The sequence below is a fragment of the Coptis chinensis genome, chromosome 8, assembly GCF_015680905.1.
Source record: "Coptis chinensis isolate HL-2020 chromosome 8, ASM1568090v1, whole genome shotgun sequence".
NCBI classification, from domain to species: domain Eukaryota; kingdom Viridiplantae; phylum Streptophyta; class Magnoliopsida; order Ranunculales; family Ranunculaceae; genus Coptis; species Coptis chinensis.
The window spans coordinates 74404615-74422994 of NC_141463.1; the positions used below are offsets into that span (position 1 = coordinate 74404615).

Below are 18380 nucleotides of genomic sequence, written 5' to 3' on the forward strand. Positions count from 1 at the left end.
AAGTTATGATGTGGACACTCTATAAGGAGATCGGTGAAACGATTCCATGCCTCAGAAAATGATTCATGAGGATTCTGTCGGAAAAAATGAATCTTTGAAAGCATCTCATCCGTCTTTAGGGGTGGGTAAAAATGTTCCATAAACAGCTAAACAAGTTTAGCCCACGAGTCCACAGAATTAGGCGCTTGGGCAGTTAACCAACGCGCCGCCTTATCGGCTAGGGTGAAAGGGAATACCCTCAGTTTAATTTGCTCCGCACCAACCGTAGGATGGTGGAATGTCGTAAGGACTTGTTCAATCCTACGCATGTGCTGATAAGGTTTTTCATGGTCTAACCCATGAAAAACGGGTAACAAATTAAATATGTTTGGGGGGATTCGAAAATCCCCATTTGGTCTGCTAGAACGATGCGATTTAGGGCTATCGCTCGAGGCTTTGTAAAAGTCGGAGAGAGGAGTCTCTCTTTCTTGACCATTATGTCGGGTATGGTGTGTGTGATAGTAGTTAGAGGTGTAGGGTGGGTGGTGTACTAGATAGACTTGTTTGTTGCCGTGTAATTACGTTTGTTGTTTTGTTCGACCCGACCTTAATCTCATGCAAGACTAAGTTGAGCTTAACTAAACATGCAACACTCCAAACAATTACGATGTACTAGTAGAAAACCTCTAACCGGAAATCACGAGGTATGGAAGAAAGGAATACGATAAGCGTCCTTGCTTCGCTTATGAATAGCGTCTTGTGTATGCGCTGTGTTCAATTAATATATAAGAGATTAGAACACTGAAAAATATGAAAGATCAAAGTTTGAATCAAAGCCGTGGAAATCCGGAAATTTTAACACCAACGTGGTCGGTCGCTCGCATAGAAGCGCCAGCTCGGAAGTAATTTTCAGTTTACTGATGTTTTTTAGATGGTCACGCTCCAAATGGGGTAGTCGCTCGATTGAAAGTCGAGTTCCAGTGTTTGAGCTTGGTCGCTTTGGTATGCAGCGCCTTCGGGGTAAACAAAATTCCGATTAACTTAAGCTGGTCGCGCTCTCCTTGAAGCGGGCTCTCAGGTATATTTTTCGCGGAATTTGTCAACGCTGAACCGGGGAACCACAAAGATGAAACAAACAAGGGTGGGTGGGTTTTAATGGGACTTAAAATGACTACTTCTACTATGAAAACAATGCTAAAGTGTAACTAAGATGGCAGCGGCGCCATTTGATAAACATAAAATGAGTAGTTTACCTACGAAATGAACTATGAATTCAAAACGTAAGTAAACTAAAACTTTACTTTTACAAGTCTCTATTATCAAAGCTTCTACTCTCAATCGGATTGCACTAAGTGGAGTAGGAAGTTCGTTCCACTCCTAGTTCTCTAGCACGGATTGTTCTCTTAGTCTAAGAAATCAGTCCTAAGTCAATGAGAGTTTTTACGAGGGGTGATTATACTACGATGCAATATGAAAAGCAATATGTTGAATGTCACTTCACTTAACTATATGGAAATACTAATGTTCTTGAATCTAGATAAAGAATTAGAGGGAATTGAATCCACCTCGAATCCAACTTAACAACCTAGTATAGATTGTCGATATCTCGATTCTTACGTTTTTCCGCAAGAATTTCGAGTCTAATCCCTAGTGTTCATGGCATTTCTACCGGATACTAACTAGCATGTGAGGTTTGTCCACCCATTCTCATGGCGAAACACGACCTTCTAGAGTGGAATAGATTCTACAACCAATTCTATACTAACCACTAAGTTTTCATCAAGGCTTCATCAACCCCTCTAATGGAGGTTTTAGCCTTGATTCATCAAACTAACATTTCCCATTGAATCTAAACTAAACATAATGTTAGAATTTGAGGTTTACTTACTTAAACAATAATGAATCTAATTTAATGACTGGAATGAATTAAGGACAAGAATTTAAATTAGATCTAGAATGGAAATGACAAAATTTGAAATGGACAACTAACTATTTTATTTATCTAATCAATCAAGAACAATGATTCAAAGATTTAATCTAAAACAAGAATTGAAATAGAACTAAAACTTAATTTAATTAATAAAACTAGATCTAGAATTCTATATATTAATTTAGGTCTAACTAGCTACCATTAACAAAGAGCTAAGCTTTTGTTTTATACATCCAGATCTAAAAATCGTGCATGGGCTTGGAGCCATGTTTTGGGCGAGAATCGGGCCCAAAACCCAATCTTTCGGTAAAAAGGCCTCTTCAGCTGCAGTTCGCTTCAACAGACTTTTCGTCCACTTTTGCTCCTCTGATTGGGTCAAGGCTCGGACCATTGGAAAGCTCTTTCCGAGCCGGTCGTTTTGACATAAGGTAGGCCCAATTCGAAGTCTGAGTCCAAAGATATGGCATTCGAAGTTTAGGCATTTGTTGCTCCTTTATCTCGCTAAAAGTGGCCTCATTACGCACATAATGGACTTTGAAGCCTGAAATGCATAAAACACGTAATCGTATTAACTCTTACTTATTATTCACATAATTGGTCTAACAAGATGATTATTAAGGGGTTAAAACTACAGTTTTGGGCTCTTATCACACTTCCATAATGACTCTCCATCAGTTTGGCAAAAAGATGATAAATTTTTTTTCTAAAAGCGGTTGCCTTATGATTAGGGAAAAAATTCTTTAAGAACACAATGCATAATCTTTCCCATGTAGTTATGGAATTAGATGGAAGAGTGTGAAACCAACTTTTAAAACTTTCTCCTTAAGGGAAAAAGGAATAACTTCACTTTTATAGCCTCATCGCTAAAAGCTGTTGAAGTTTCACGATCCCACAAATATCTTCAAACTCCCTTACATGAAGATATGGGTCTTCCTCATCCGTACCCCTAAACTTAGGAAGTAACCCAAGTAGATTGGGCTTTAACTCGAAATTATTAGCATTGGTCGGTGGAGGAACGATGCAAGATGGTCGAGTTGTCCTAGTAGGATATATGAATTCCTTAATAGACCTAGGTACTTGGGCAACAATGTCATTATTATTGTCAGCCATGTCAGCAAAAATTGGTGTATTACCGACAAAGGTTATAGGTCCGTTCTATGGAGTGTCCGTTCAATTTCTGAATCAAACAGTGCTAACTCTGGATTATTGGATCGAGTCTCAATCATAAACCACATCTAAAACCTAAGACTCTAATAAATTATGCAAACGATGCTCACACAAACAATATAAAACAAATATTTCAACCCAGATTGAATTTTTAAATATTGTTTAATATATTTGCTCCTAAACCCAAATAACACGATTCCCAGTTCTTGTGCAAAAGCACCGTCACTCGATCCACGTGTCAAAAGGGCTTTCCTAGTGAGCGGGCTAAAACCTGTCCTAATGCAAGATGCCTAAGGCTGGTCAATGTGATTTAACCTTCCTAAATGCAAGAAACAATAAAACAAACAAAACACACGAAACAAACAAAATTCAACCCCACAAAGGAAAGAGACGTACCTCCGGCGTGAGCCTTCGAGGGCTACTTGCGACGTCGGGTGACAACAGCAAGCAACTTCACAAAGTCCACAACAAATCACGACTATCAACCTTGTAAAGAGAAATCTTTGCTTAACTATCTGCAAAAATAACTAAAATTAAACACGTAAACTACAAATTAATATAACTACGACTAAACTTAAACTACAAATCACGATAAATAAGACTTTAAAACTCAATTGTGCCACTACAATCCCCGGCAGCGGCACCAAAAACTTGATAGGAAATTAGTCAGTCTAATTAAATAGATTAATCTAACCTTAATTAAACTGCAAGCGCACAGCTATCGTTGAAAATAGTTGCGGCAAACGGGTTGATCCCACAGGGATTGCTACTTCGAACAAACGAGTACTAAAATATTACCTAACCTAATTCGACAATGTTGTTTTATAGAAATCTGGAATTATTATTAACTAAAATTAACTAATTACTACAAAAGCAATAAATTAAATGGATTAACTATTACCGAAGAAAACATTAAGGCATTCGAATCCACCCTAGACCGTTGTAGATTATCTTAGTTTAATTAATTTTAAAGTTATCTTTTTAATACGAGTAGCATGAGGGAAAGGCAACCCTTGCTTGCTCGAAGATGTGAGCGTGTAATTCTTAAACAATTCTAACAAATTGTATTAATTGAATTTCAGCAAACAGATATAAACCCCTAGCAAAAATTGTCTTTTTACAGTACAACTTCTCACAGGTTTAAATAAACTTTAGAACCGATGCTTCGATATCAAAAGAAACTTAATCCAACAATTGACTAGTCTAGACATGGATTAAACATGTAGGATATAATCAATGATAGAATTTCTACAGAAATCAGAGAATTCAATTAATTATTTACTTTAAAACTTAAGTCAGAGAACAATAACCCAATTAAACTTAGAAAACCTACGCAAGTCTAGGGCTTCATCTAAGCCCTAGCTTGGAATTTAGCTAGACATGATAATTTGCAATACAAAAATATAAGAAGAATAAATCATCGACAAAACCGTAATTCCGCTTTGATATCTTCTTCTCCACTTCGTCTGCTGCTCTCCAAAGATCTGGTGTTCTATTTTTCCGTATTCTGGAGCGCCCCCCTCTACTGTTTCTCTCTTCTATATATAATGGATTGGTTCGGGCAGTGTTTGATTTCGATTAGAAGTATCTAATTCGGTCGAGTTATGTGGACTTCAAAACCGAATTGGAAACCAAAAGATCGACCTGCTCACGTCTCTCCTTATGAATTGGATACTGTTTTTCTACAAAAAAGGGAATTAGAAATAATTGTTTAAGCCCATGGGTGATTAGAAGGCGCGGCTCGGTCGGTTGGGATTTTTGATTGGTTCGGGTGCTGATTTGGATCGCCGAAATTAGAGGGATCGGTTTCTGGTTTCTTCTGTTCGTGCGAATTGAATTTGGAGAAGGAAACTGTTTGATTCGGTGGTCCAAGGTGCAACATAGTTAGAATATGGCTTGGTGGGTTATATGTTTATATGGGCTTGGAAGTGTGGGGTTTGATGTTTAGTTATGGGTTGGTCTAATTAGTTGTACATGGGTGCACATGGTCTGGTCTTCAGCACCTCCTTTAGTCATGTGAGTTTAGACTTTTAGATGTTGGCACATAGCTCACAAGCTTGTACTGTTCACGTGCTACTCAATATCCTTGAGCCAATATATTCAAGGCCCCATATCCGCCAGTTCCCATAGATTAAGCCCTCGACTGATCTCGCACCATATACGTTCCATGCCAATCCAACTAGAACCATTGTACTAACTCAATCAACGCCTACTCCCTGGAATGTACTGTTGACAAAACAGTAGTTATGCATTAATATTTCCACGCTAACTCCAATTCCTGCAAAGTCACTAGAAACACACTAATTAAATCAAACAAATAAAATAACTGGACTAACTAATATAAAATTGAGCGTAAATATATAGCATTTACGTGCTTATCACCCCCAAAGTTCATTTAGAACAACAATAGGTGACCCTAGTAGGTTAAACAGATTAAAATAAGGCATGACCAGAATCTGATCAGGATATCATGGAAGCCATTCAAGTTAACTGTAAGTAGGAGTTCAATCACAATAGAGTCATGTCTCTGCGAAAGTAACTTGGTGCCATGAGCATATATGACACTATGTTTAATAACGATATGTTCTATTTATTTAAAAAATAAATAGGGTATTGTCAGAACAGCAGTGGGGGAGTCTTCCTCAACACCATCATGCCGATACAGTTCCAGGTCTATGATTTGCGTGCTAGGATCTAGATCCAACCCAGATCTTCCTAACAACTCCTATGTTGATGTTTTGATAGCGTCAAGAACTGACATACAATTTAGGCTCTCAAGAACACTATTTCTTGCCCCAAGTCAAAGTGGCATACAATTTATTGGACAGTTAGTGTGGTTTGTTTCCTAAAGGCTTAACCCATCAAGGATAATCGCAGTTTGAAAGAACTGGCGTACAGTTTTAGCTGTGTGGGAATGGGAAAGGATCTGACATACAGTTGAACTTTCCCATACTCAGTATCACTGGTTCTAAAGCAAATTGGCATATAATATTCTTGAACAGACAGTGAGAAGATAATTCCCTAAAGGCTTAGTCCATTGTGGATCATAAATAAAAAACTAATATATGCAAGGAATAAATTCGATGACAATGTGGAGAACTTTATTGATGACTTGGAGAGGAGTAAACAATGCGTAGAAAAGCATAGAATAACAATTTACTGATAGTACTTGCGAAGGTGCTGCGCGTTCCATGGTTTAACAAGAACGTCCCCTTCAACAGTGTGTAGATAATAAAAACCAGTTTGACCAACCTTGTCGATGATGTATAGTCCTTCCCAGTTGGGCCCAAGCTTGCCGTTGGGCTCTGGAATCTCACGCAAAACTAGATCTCTAGATTTGAAAGATCGAATCCGGACTCTCTTGTCGTATGATCTCTTCAGAATCTGTTGGTTAGCAGCTAAGCGAAGTGCGGCACCTTCTCTCTTTTCATCTAGGAGATCCATTTCTCTACATAACAACTTTTCATTGTCCAGAGTGTGCATAACATCTGACTTCTGAGTGGGAGCTACCAGTTCTGGAGGTATGACAGCTTCAGCTCCGTAGGTCAGTGAAAATGGGGACTCACTAGTTGACCGCCTGGGTGTAGTTCGGTATGCCCATAGGACCTTAGGTAGTTCCTCGACCCATAAACCTTTCGTGTCATCTAATTTACACTTCGTGTTATCCAAGATGACCCTGTTAGAGGCTTCAGCCTGGCCATTGCCTTGTGGGTATCTTGGAGTGGAGAACAGATGGGTAATGTGAAACTCTTTACAAAGTTCAGTGACCAATCCTCCAACGAACTATTGCCCATTATCTGAGATAATAACTTTAGGTATGCCAAACTTACAGACAAAGTTGTTCCAAATGAACTTTCTGATGTCCTGTTCTCGAATTAAGACAAGAGGAACTGCTTCTATCCACTTGGTGAAGTAATCCGTCGCAATTAGTAAGAATCAGACATTGCTAGGAGCAGGTGGTAGAGGTCCTACAATGTCAGTTCTCCACTATGCAAATGGCCATGGGCTGGCTAACGGGTGCAGTTCTGTTGCTGGAGCATGGATTAGCGGAGCATATCGTTGACATTTTTCACATTTGCGGGCAAATACCTGTGCATCATTTTGCATATAAGGCCAAAAGTACCCTTGCCTTAGGATCTTGAGAGCTAGTGTTCTGCCCCCAGTATGGTTGCCACAAATTCCTTCATGAACTTCTCGCATAACATGTTCAGCGAGGTGTGGGGAGAGACATCTGAGATGAGGTCCCAGAAAGGACTTCTTGTACATATCGTCTCTAACGAGGGTGAATCTTTGTATCTTTACAATCAGACGCCTTGCTACATTCTTATCCTCATGTAGCGTCCCGTCTTTGAGGTAGTACTTATATGGATCTATCCAACTTGGAGTAATGGCTGGAACAACACAAGCTGTTGTAACTGGGATCTGAATGCTAGATTTCTCCTGGAACTCTATAGGGATGGAACGTGACTCACTATTGCCCAACATCGAGGTAACATATACCAAAGTATTTGCGTGTCAATTTTTGGATTGAGGCAACTGATACAACTGAATGTTCTCAAACTTTCCTTGAAGACCCCTCACCAGTTCCAGGTATTTGACTATTCGTTCGTCCCTGGCCTTATACCCTCCATCAACTTGGAACACACCTAGTTGTGAGTCACTAAAAACTGTGAAGTGTGTTAGGCCTAAGTCGAGGGCCATTGTGAGGCCAGTAAGTGTCGCCTCATACTCTGCCTCATTGTTAGAGGCATTCCAACCTAATCGGATGGATTTCTCCAGCCACATATTGTCAGGAGTAACTAACACAGCTCCAACTCCTACGCCTCTGTCATTTGAAGATCCATCCACAAACAGTCACCATCTAGAGCTCGACTCCCATGGGTCTAGACGGGTGTTTGAAGATTTAGGCAGGATGCCATCATCAGAACTGGGGGTGGTTGAGTCGTACCCCGTGTAGGTCATTAGGAAATCTCCCAAGAATTCTGGTAGTGCCTGAACCTTCTCTGAAATTCTAGGGACGTAAATAATATCATATACTGATAGTTGCACAGACCATTTAGCTAGCCTTCCTGACTTGTTCGGTCATTCCAGAACTGATCACAATTGGTACTCTATGATCACTTTGATGGTGTGGGACTAGAAGTACGGTTGTAATTTCTCTATGGTAAAAACAAGTGCTAAAGCGACTCTTTTGAGTTTAGGGTACCTTGTTTCTGTTGGTAGGAGCATACGGCTCAAGAAATAGACAAGTTTTTCAACTTTCTTTTCATCCACGCGTATTGGTACATAACTGATACCGTAGTCAGATGAACAGAGATAAAGACCCAGGACTTCTCCCTCAACAGGCTTTGAAATAAGGATTGGTGGTGCCCCCAGGTATGTTTTGAGTTGATCGAACACCTTTTGGCATTCTTCCATCCATGTTAAGGAGGTGTTCTTTCATAGTAACTGAAAGAGGGGTTTGCACTTATCTGAACTCTTGGAGATGAACCTGTTCAGAGCTGCTAACATGCCTGTAACTTTTTGAACATCTTTCATGTTTTTAGGTGAGGTCATTTCTATGAGCTCTCGGTTATGATCTGGGTTCACCTCAATCCCTCTTTTAGTAACTAGATACCCTAAAAACTTTCCTGATGATACAACAAAACACATTTCACAGGGTTGAGCTTTAAGCGATATTCTCGAAGAACGTCAAATGCACGAACGTTGCAAGTGGGAGAGATGATCTCCTCATTTTAGACTCTTGATCAAGAGATCGTCTACATACACCTCCACAATGTCACCTATCAATCTTTCAAACATTTTGTTCACCAAAAGCTGGTACGTGGCCCCTGTATTTTTTAGTCCAAACGGCATGACCTTATAACAGTACAGGCCATCCTTTGTTGTTAAACTTGCATGCTTGTGGTCTTCCTCATGCAATGGGATCTGGTTGTATCCAGATGATCCATCTATGAAAGATAACAGTTCATGTCCAGCCGTCGCATCCACCAACTTGTCAATTTGTGGCATAGGGTAGCTGTCTTTCGGACATGCACAGTTCAGATCCGTGAAGTCAATACAGATTCTCCATGATCCATCCTTCTTTCTTAATGGGACAATATTAGAAATCCAGGTGGGGAAATTGATTTCCCTGACGAAATTTGCTGCCTTTAGTTTTTCAACTTCAGCTTTTACCGCTTTGGATCTGTCAGCACCTATCATTCTCGGTTTCTGCTTGACTACTACTGCATCACTATAGACATTGAGTTGGTGGCATGCCACGTGGGATTCCTGGCATTTTTAAATGACCAAGCAAACACATCTCTGCGGCTCTCGGAGAGGAATCAGATCGAGGTCTCTTCAGAACTTAACAAGGTGCCGATGAAAGTGGTTTTTGGCAAGATACCTCCTACAATTTCCACTTCCTTTAACGGTTCTAGAGAGGGGGGATCCTCTCTCTCTCTCGTAGGACTAGGTCCGGGAGAGGTGGATCCAATTGTAATTGCTATTTGGCGGGTTGTCCCACCTCCATTGGTGTAAAAGGGAGTGGGGACTGCTTCGTTGCCAACGCATAGCATGCTTTGGCAGCCACCTGATCCGCTCTGATCATCTCAATTGTCCTATTATGTGGGAACTTTAGACATTGGTGATAGGTGCTAGGAACAGCTCAGAGTCTGTGCAACCAGGTCCTGCCCAAGATCATATGATAGGGTGTGCTAGCTTTTACCACTACAAAGTTTATGATGAGAGTTACCGGACCATGCAATAGCTACGGGTAGTTGGATCTCCCCAACTGTCAGAGCTTTGTCCTAACTAGGCAAATGGCCCAGAGACCCTGAGGAGCACCAATCGGTCGAGTCCCTTTGTCTGAACGTAGGCAAAGGCAACGGGCCGAACCGGGACAGCATGAAGATCCTAACAATGGCCAAAACCTTATTCACAATAATGGTCGAGTTAGAGATCCAAGTCAAAGCAGGACTATCCACCCTATCGTGCCTGTCCCCACTCACTCATAGTCAAACAATGTCTGGGATCATTTGGGCACAAATCCTCAGACACACCAGCCATAACAATCTGGAACGCAAGCAACTGCATTGAGTTCCAGTTTGGAAATGCCAGCATCCGTGGAAGTGTCCGGATCTAGATATGAATCCCAATGCACAAATCGAATGAGAGTCTTCTACCTACTAACAGAGTGGCAGGGAGAAGGTGGGGTAGAATCGAACGTCTGCAACGACCGAATCCCAATCGAATCTTAACCCGCGATGAACGAATCTGGTGAGAAGAGAATCAAGATGAAGATAGCTATGAGAATATGAATGCACAAAGGGTTAAAGAATTGATTAACCAAGCCATGACCAGATAAATTATTAAACATTTTTCACCACCCCACCAACCCTTTTTACTTTTATCACTACAAGAAAACAGGTTTTACGCCACGGTCCAAAACCGGGGGGAAAACTTTCCCCACGGTTTTGGACCGTCAAAGGACCGTGGGCTTTTTGTGCGTCGGAATGGTTCCGCCGACAGCCATAACCGTCGGTAAAGCTCACCAATAGCGACGGTCTTTGCGACGGTCATTGCCGCGGTATAGCCACGGTTTAAACCCGTAAGAAAAGCCGTCGGAAAAAGTAAGTATTTCCCATGGTTTAAGACCGTAGGTAAAGATTATTTTACCGACGGTCATAGGCCGGGGTAAAGATATTTACTACGGTCTTAGTTCGGTGGATTTGGTGTTTGCGTCGTGAATTTTGGTTTTGGTGGTTGTTATTTGACCGTGGGCAAAGTGGACGACCGTGGGAAAAAGTACTTTTGCGACGGCTATGGGCCGTGGCAGAGTTATTTATTGTTTTAAAAAAAATATTGATATTTTAATTTCTATTGGTTCATTTTACCTGCAATCATCAACAAAGACCTAGCAAAACTCCCCTAACCATCCTACACTTCAAAATCACCATTTCCATTCATCCTCATCATCTTGAAAGAATCGCGGTTGAGCTATATAAAAAATATATATAATTACAAGGTACGGAGAAAGCAACAAAGGAAATAGAGGAGATCTCAAGTAACTAGCCAAATTAACCAATCACCGAGAGGCAAGAAGCCATAAATAGCATAAATTACACTACTAGCACAAATTTCAATATAAAATAAGGTAAAAAAATGCACTTTGGTTCATTGCTTATTTTATTTCAAGCTGCAAATACATCTCTAATTATTACACATGAGAGGATAACATACTTGTAATGGAGTGCTATCAACTATCAACTTTCACGAGAATGCACTAAAGATGTTTTTGCTAATTAGAGTATACCAGTTCAACTGTCAAAATGATGTCAATTGAAGTCCAAACACGAAATAACACCCAAATAAAATTACATGCCTTTTCATGCATCTTTCTAGCAGATTCTTCCTTTTGAAGTTTCTCTTTGTAATCACTCGAGTTGGCTCAAATGCATCCGGAATAAACGAGTTATACCACCCGATGATTAAGCATTTCTAAAGGTATCGAACTCATCCGGTGAAGAAACAATTTGGTGAATTAGTTTAACCCTTTTGCATTCAAGATATGCAAAAAGTAACAAAAAAAAATGTGTATTCATAAAAAAAAAAAGGTTCCCAGTTAAATAGGTGTTCTACTTCATGCATTTGATCCATATGCACAAGTGTATATTTCCCACCCTAATTTGATGTGAATACTAATTAGAGGGATGTATTTCAATTCACGGTTATTTCTAAAATAATTTCTGGAAATCACCAAAAGAAACAGACGAACAAAATCGCTTTAATACTCTAATGAGCTTCCTCGGTGCATTAATATGTACATACAAGATATTGTAGTAGACGTTTTCAAAAAATCCCTTCTTTTTGGGCCAAAACTGTAAAAAAAAAAAAAAAAAAAAAACGATTCTATGTAGCATCCAAGTGTTACTTATAATTGTCCATGTCAACAAAAAGAAACTAACATTAAGGAAGTAGTAGTTATAGTAAGCACAATATGTTTGAGGTAAATAAGAGTGAGTATAATCAATATTCAAAAACATTTACTTTCGAAATTCCTTTCTTGGGACAAAGCAAGGTTGCAAGACAAGACTCCATCCCATGATCGTGTATAACGCCCCCAAAGATTTCTCATCCGATAAGCCTAGTAAGAGTATACAAAAAGTGTAACTCAAGTAACCAAACCATAAAGCCAAAACAAAAACAAAAACAAAAATAAAAAATGCAGACCTTCATAAAAAGTGAAGCACAATCCATTACACTTGGGAGGTTTATTAGGATAAGGCTTAGGAGAAGGTGTAAACAAAAGCAGAGCCATTTGAGTCAAGTAAATACATATCTTTAGGAACCATTCTTTCCTTCGTACACCTATTATATCAAACAAACTGAATCAACCAATGAAAAAAAATAGTTCAAGTATCAAGAAACAAAACAAAGGAGATGTTGTAATGTACTGAAGGAGACATATTACAATATGCATTTTCTCCATAGTATAAAAAGTTCAAATTGTTGTGAGTTTTCACAATGAATTAAGATAGCTTCCTTTTCCAATTCACAACAAACTAATCATAACGACATAAAAATAATATTCCTCTAGCAATTCTAGTGTAGCAATTCTCAGTTTTGGCATGTACTATGTAATTTATTCATGTCTATCAACCACAAAGAAACATATTATTAGATGTGCCAACCAACCTCTACAGATATAACATAATACCACCATATAAATACCTGGAATTAGCTAAATGCAATAAATAAAAAAAAAAAAAAACATTTGACAAGAATATCATACCCGGATCATCTTCTTCACTTGAAATGGATTGTTTCATCATAGACCGATAACCAAAAGGCAACCGTGACAAAAACAGTTATGTTAAATGCTTTTCCATATCATCTATACATCTGCCACCCAATCTTCCACACATCATTAACACGTAAAACAACTTCTCCCCCATAAAACACACATAATAACCAAAAATTTCACCTTTTAGCAAGCTTCGTTCTTGTTCGAAAAGCCGGTTCCACATATCGGTAGTTTTCGATATATATATCATATACTTTTCAATCTACAATAATAAAAAAATGCCCATAATTAGAAACAATATAAATAAATACGTCAAACACGAAAAGAATCCGAGTTAGTGATCACCTTATAAAGACGAATTCTAAGATATGATCTCAAAAGAAACTGACTTCGATCCAAATCCACTTGATCTCCTCGGCTTGTTTGCAATTAATCTATGTTATTGATGAACCATTATACTAATAGAATACTTTCAAGTAACATAGTATACGGTAAAGTTAGGGCCATAATGTACACACCTGTTTAAGGCACTCTAACTTTCATGCCTCGATATGGCTATCTCGTGTCTCGTGTCTAATCAAGAATTGCATCGATCTTGGTGAAATTGCACGCTGCGTCTCTGCAAGAGAGGCCGAACTTCGCCATTTGGAATCTGCAAGAATTTACTGGCCTGTTTCTCCCATCCATCGGTGCTCCAAACACATAACTGGGATATTTTTGGGCATTGAACAAAAAGAAGGAAAAATAAGTTATTCCTGTTTTCCGCGGCTTCACAATTGTTAGGTGAACGAGAATTACATAAAAATTGTTGAAAGAAAGATAACATTTTCCAACCTTGTTCCATCAATCAGATTGTAGGACATTGTTGATTGTTGTACAACAATGACCAGGTGCATCGTAGTCGACTTCTTGATCCCAAATTGTCATACAACCAAGCTTTAATCTTCCCATCCATAGCCATCGAAAAAGATAAACTGAACAAAGGAAGAACACGGAAAAAAAATAATGTAGTTGGAGTATGTCGGGACGCAAGCATGGGGGTAGAGGGGCCTATATAAAACAACCAACCAAAACAAGGTACAAGTAACATAATATTCATGAAGCTATACTAGACTACAGAATACACTGGATATTTTCCTCGTGCATACAGAAAACACAGGTGCTTTGTGAGTTGTGACCTTCAAATGTGTATTGCTTGGCACCCGTGGTTCTGCATCCCATACCTGCATCTACTTTATCTTTAATGATTGAGGTCCTTTACTTCTACGACATAACAAAAATGGCATGGGCCAAACATACCTTGGTAGCCTTGTCATCTCCACAACTCACAATGCACCGCGAGAACCAATATGAGCATCTATCTGCATAAGATTAATATATTCAAAGGAAAATATAAACTCAGCAAATCTACATGTGGCTGGGGAAAAACACAATAGGGACATAAAGAACTAGAGAGACGGTTCTTCTCCTATCAGAAATCTGTGTCCCTAAACATACTTTGACACTTAAACCCATAACCGCCTTCAATCCCAACCTCCTAACCAAGAGACTGTATAGAAAATGAACGGCATAGAATAGCACCAACTCTCTAGCAGTTGGGTTCTTCTTAGGTCTGTTGTGGATATTAATTACCTTCAGAGGTCAGCCTAACAATTTTCATATGGGCATTCTGACATGAAGGTTCTTACAATTGTGTATAGTCTAGAACATTTTTGAGAAAAAGAGTCAAAACTGTTAGTGCGTGACAAGCTCCTTGTGGCTTCAACTTAAGTTCTCGTGAGACACTAGGGTTTTATTTTGGCTTGGTAAACACTTGGAGAAAGGATATCTGGATGATTTTGGTAAGGTGGATTACTTCAATTCTTCTGGCCCTAGTCATCCCTCGCACCTACATTCTAGTCGAAGACCGGTTCTTTCTCACGGAATAGGCTGTCATATGAACCAGACATAGACAACAATACAAGTATCAACAATCGGGAATAGTTCAAGTATCAAGAAACCTTCTAGCACAAGTGCCATAGTGGCAGACCCCTTACAAAGTTTCTCTTTTCAAGTCTTCACAAATGAGCGAAGTCCGCGAGAACACATAATGATTTAGTGCCAACAACACGGGTAAGCATCACAAAGCATGCATGAGATCGATGCCAACCAAACTTTACTTAGTGAACTTGAAATTTTAAAAAGAGTGAGATATAAATATTTCAAAGTAGAATAGCACATACCTAAGTTTCAACATTCCTTCAAGTCGCCACCCTTTTCCCTCCTCCTTTATTCGGGCTTGGGACCGACAATGCAAATAAATTTGCATTGGCGGAGTTAAAAGGGGGTTAGTACAATTGAGTAGAGTCCACCACCTAAATATCAAACACATAGACATACATACATATGCAAGTTCCACAATGAAAAAAATAAAACTAAATAGATGAATAAGATAAACTATTCCATCTAACAAAATTATCTATAGAAAGACAAAGTCTGCACAAAATGAAGCTTACATGTCTAATAAAGTACCTTAAGCTTACATGGAACTCAAAATGAACCTTACATGTCTAATAAAGTACTTAAGCTTACATGGAACTCAAAATGAAACTTACTAGTTCAAGTTTGCTTCCTAACAACGAGGAGGGAGAAAATTGAGAAACGCTTTAGGCCATATAACATTTCCCTGCCCAATTTGTCCAAGGGTTCGAAAGTGGTTATATGGTTCCGGTATCTCACATGAGCTTTCGATAATCGCTTCAATGCAGACTAGGAAATTGCCATCCCCTACGGTTCTTCTACCAATTTTATGTCCTGGATCAACATTTATCACCCTCCCAGATGCAACTTTTCTCAAAGGCCAATGAGCTCTAACATCCACTTCAACATCAATGTAATTGCTTTCCTGAAAAACAGTGCAAGAAACATTACTAGTCGAGTATACATGTTTCATTAAGAACATAAAAAAAATTAAATAGATTACATACATTAGAAACCGTGTTGCGGAAGAGAATCGAGAAGAAGAAGATGGTCCATTAGGGGTACTAGGCGTGATTGGTATCATCACGGGGAGAGAATCTGCACTTTGCTTGAGTCGGTGATCTACTTGCCCTTGAAATTTGTTAGTCACCTGATCAAGTTTATTTTCAAACAAGGCGGCTAAGTCCGAAGTCGCCTTCACTTGTTTCTGATTCCTCTTGACATAAGGAGACGAATTCTTCAATTTTGATTTGGAGCAACCCGATCCCATCAACCGCATGCGACCTCTACCATCCTTGCCAAGAACCTATTTAATTGGAAAATTTTAATTTATGCTTATAACTAATATTCTAGACTAATTTACCTTTTGAAAAAAAAACAATTAAATTTCAAACCTCTCGCCACAAAGATCACAAGTCGGGTCTGATTGAGGATTGGAGGCAGAATGTTCACCAATCTTATCCTATTGATAGATAAACATACCAACTCCGGGTATCAATACCATATATGTATGCAAATTGAAAAATCACAAAAGGTACCATATAAAGACTTACCGCCAAATCTTGTCTTTATGAATTTTTGTTTTTCCCATGGCTATGCATGCCTAGGTACAAGTCACCACGGAAAATTTCTACATCTGGCACACCTCTTTCCTTTGCAATCTCATGGCGAACAAGTTGTGCCGGTGTCCTTCCTGAGCAATTGGGTTCTGTTTGCTTCGCGCGATTAATTTTATTTTTTCACTTTTGCCTACACGTCATTGATAAAAATCAAACTAGTATACAAAGAGAAATCACAATTTATCAGACAACATACTATCAAATAGGTAATGTAAAATGATTGGGTATGGTTTACAAACCTTAAAGTCGTCTGTATTACAAAGCTCCACAAAAGCTCTCCAATCCTCCAAAGGAATGTCTTCTGGGGCTTCCATTGTTCTCACTTCTTCTGGATCCTTACCATCAAGGTATGTCTTCTTTAAGTCATACTTGCGACTCCTCCAAGCAGCCGTGATCTTGTCTCGAACATAATCACAAGCAACCCCCTCATCATCATCCTCAAATTGAAACATATTATTCAAACTATCAATTATGGTTTTATAAGGGAAGATATCATTCTCAAAGACAACCTATGATCATATCCGAAAAAGATTTATAGTAAATCGGGATCTCGCTTAACAAGTGTAGCAATTTCACTAGACAAGTGATGTACACCCTTTTAGGGGAGCAAGGCTGCAAGGTGTCTTCATTAATCGAAGAACAATTTTCTCACCCGGTTTCAACCTTTTTTTCCCCCGCGGTATAGCTGGGCCTCTAGTATTACCCGACCTTCGCCGTGAAGTGGCGGACATACCTGATCATAAAATGGGTGGAAGTCGGTGAAGCAAAATGTTATGTAGCCTAATGTCGGTAAAATGTTATGTAGCCTAATGTTATGTACCTGCCCTAGGGACTCCTGAAGTGGAACTGAACCATGTGATGTCTTTGCTAACCATTGTAAATTACCTGATATTAAAAAAAATGCATTATCAAACAAATAATCACACATGGGGCGTTACACTAGACAATGCCACAATAGCTAATAATATTTTCAGCAGGTCAAGTGTTTTATGAGGGCTACAAGTCAAGATGTTTAAAATTGAATAGATGTCCTTACAGAGTTAAAATAGACATGCAATCGTCAAACAAAACGATATGTAAAGGAAAAAAGTTTAAAAAAAAAAAACATACACTTATTTTAAGTTCCAATATATAGATACATACATTCACTTTTTTTTCTAAGTCTTTTTCTTCGCCTAGGAACTTCAATTTCCTCAACCATGTCTTCTTGGTCATTAAATATCACTTCGTCTTCCATTCTAATTGGTTCTTGATTCACTAGCCCCTTGAAAGGATTCATCCACAACTACATCTTCCGACACCAATCTTGTTGCATCTAGATCGAGTATACCCTTCTTGGAACCTCAATCACCGCATGCCAATCGATTCACTGGGTCTTGAGAGTAAAAGACTTGTGATACGTGCTCAGCAAGAAGAATAAATGGCTCGTCCTCCTTTGGGATGACCCATATATATTGGACAAATTGACCAACAACAACTTTGATTCATTATCGACCTTCACACCATGTTGGAGCTTAACCCAATCACACTTGAATATAAACCGGTTCATAGTCAATACTCGGTACTCAATTGAATGATTTTTCTAATAACACCATAGTATTCAGCGGACCCATCAATTGGATTCTTATCCTTAGCACTTTCGGCGAAAGGTAGTTGGGCACTTGGTAGAAACTCCACTATTCTGATTTCGTTTAGTCATCTCGTAATCCTTGGTGACAAATAAAACCCATTCAACGTGTTACTTATCATAAGTTCGGCCTCTCGTGTTGGTCCCCTTGCTATTTGTATGAGCTCATCATCTTTCGGGTTTTGAGCGTCAAGTTGTCTCCTTAACCATGGCATGAACTCATCTTTTTCGGTACTCAGTCTTTGCCTACCCTTCTCCCCATGGTCCTCCTACATGTTTCGAGGAAGCTATCGTGACTCCTAAAGTGAGCAA

General features: G+C 39.1%; 1 non-coding gene across 1 annotated transcript; it reads left to right on the forward strand.

Moving 5' to 3' along the window:
• LOC147482978 (small nucleolar RNA R71) lies at positions 1 to 104 on the forward strand. The gene has a single exon (XR_015207077.1). It is a non-coding gene; the product is annotated as a small nucleolar RNA R71 (small nucleolar RNA).
• Positions 105 to 18380: the final 18276 nt, after the last annotated feature.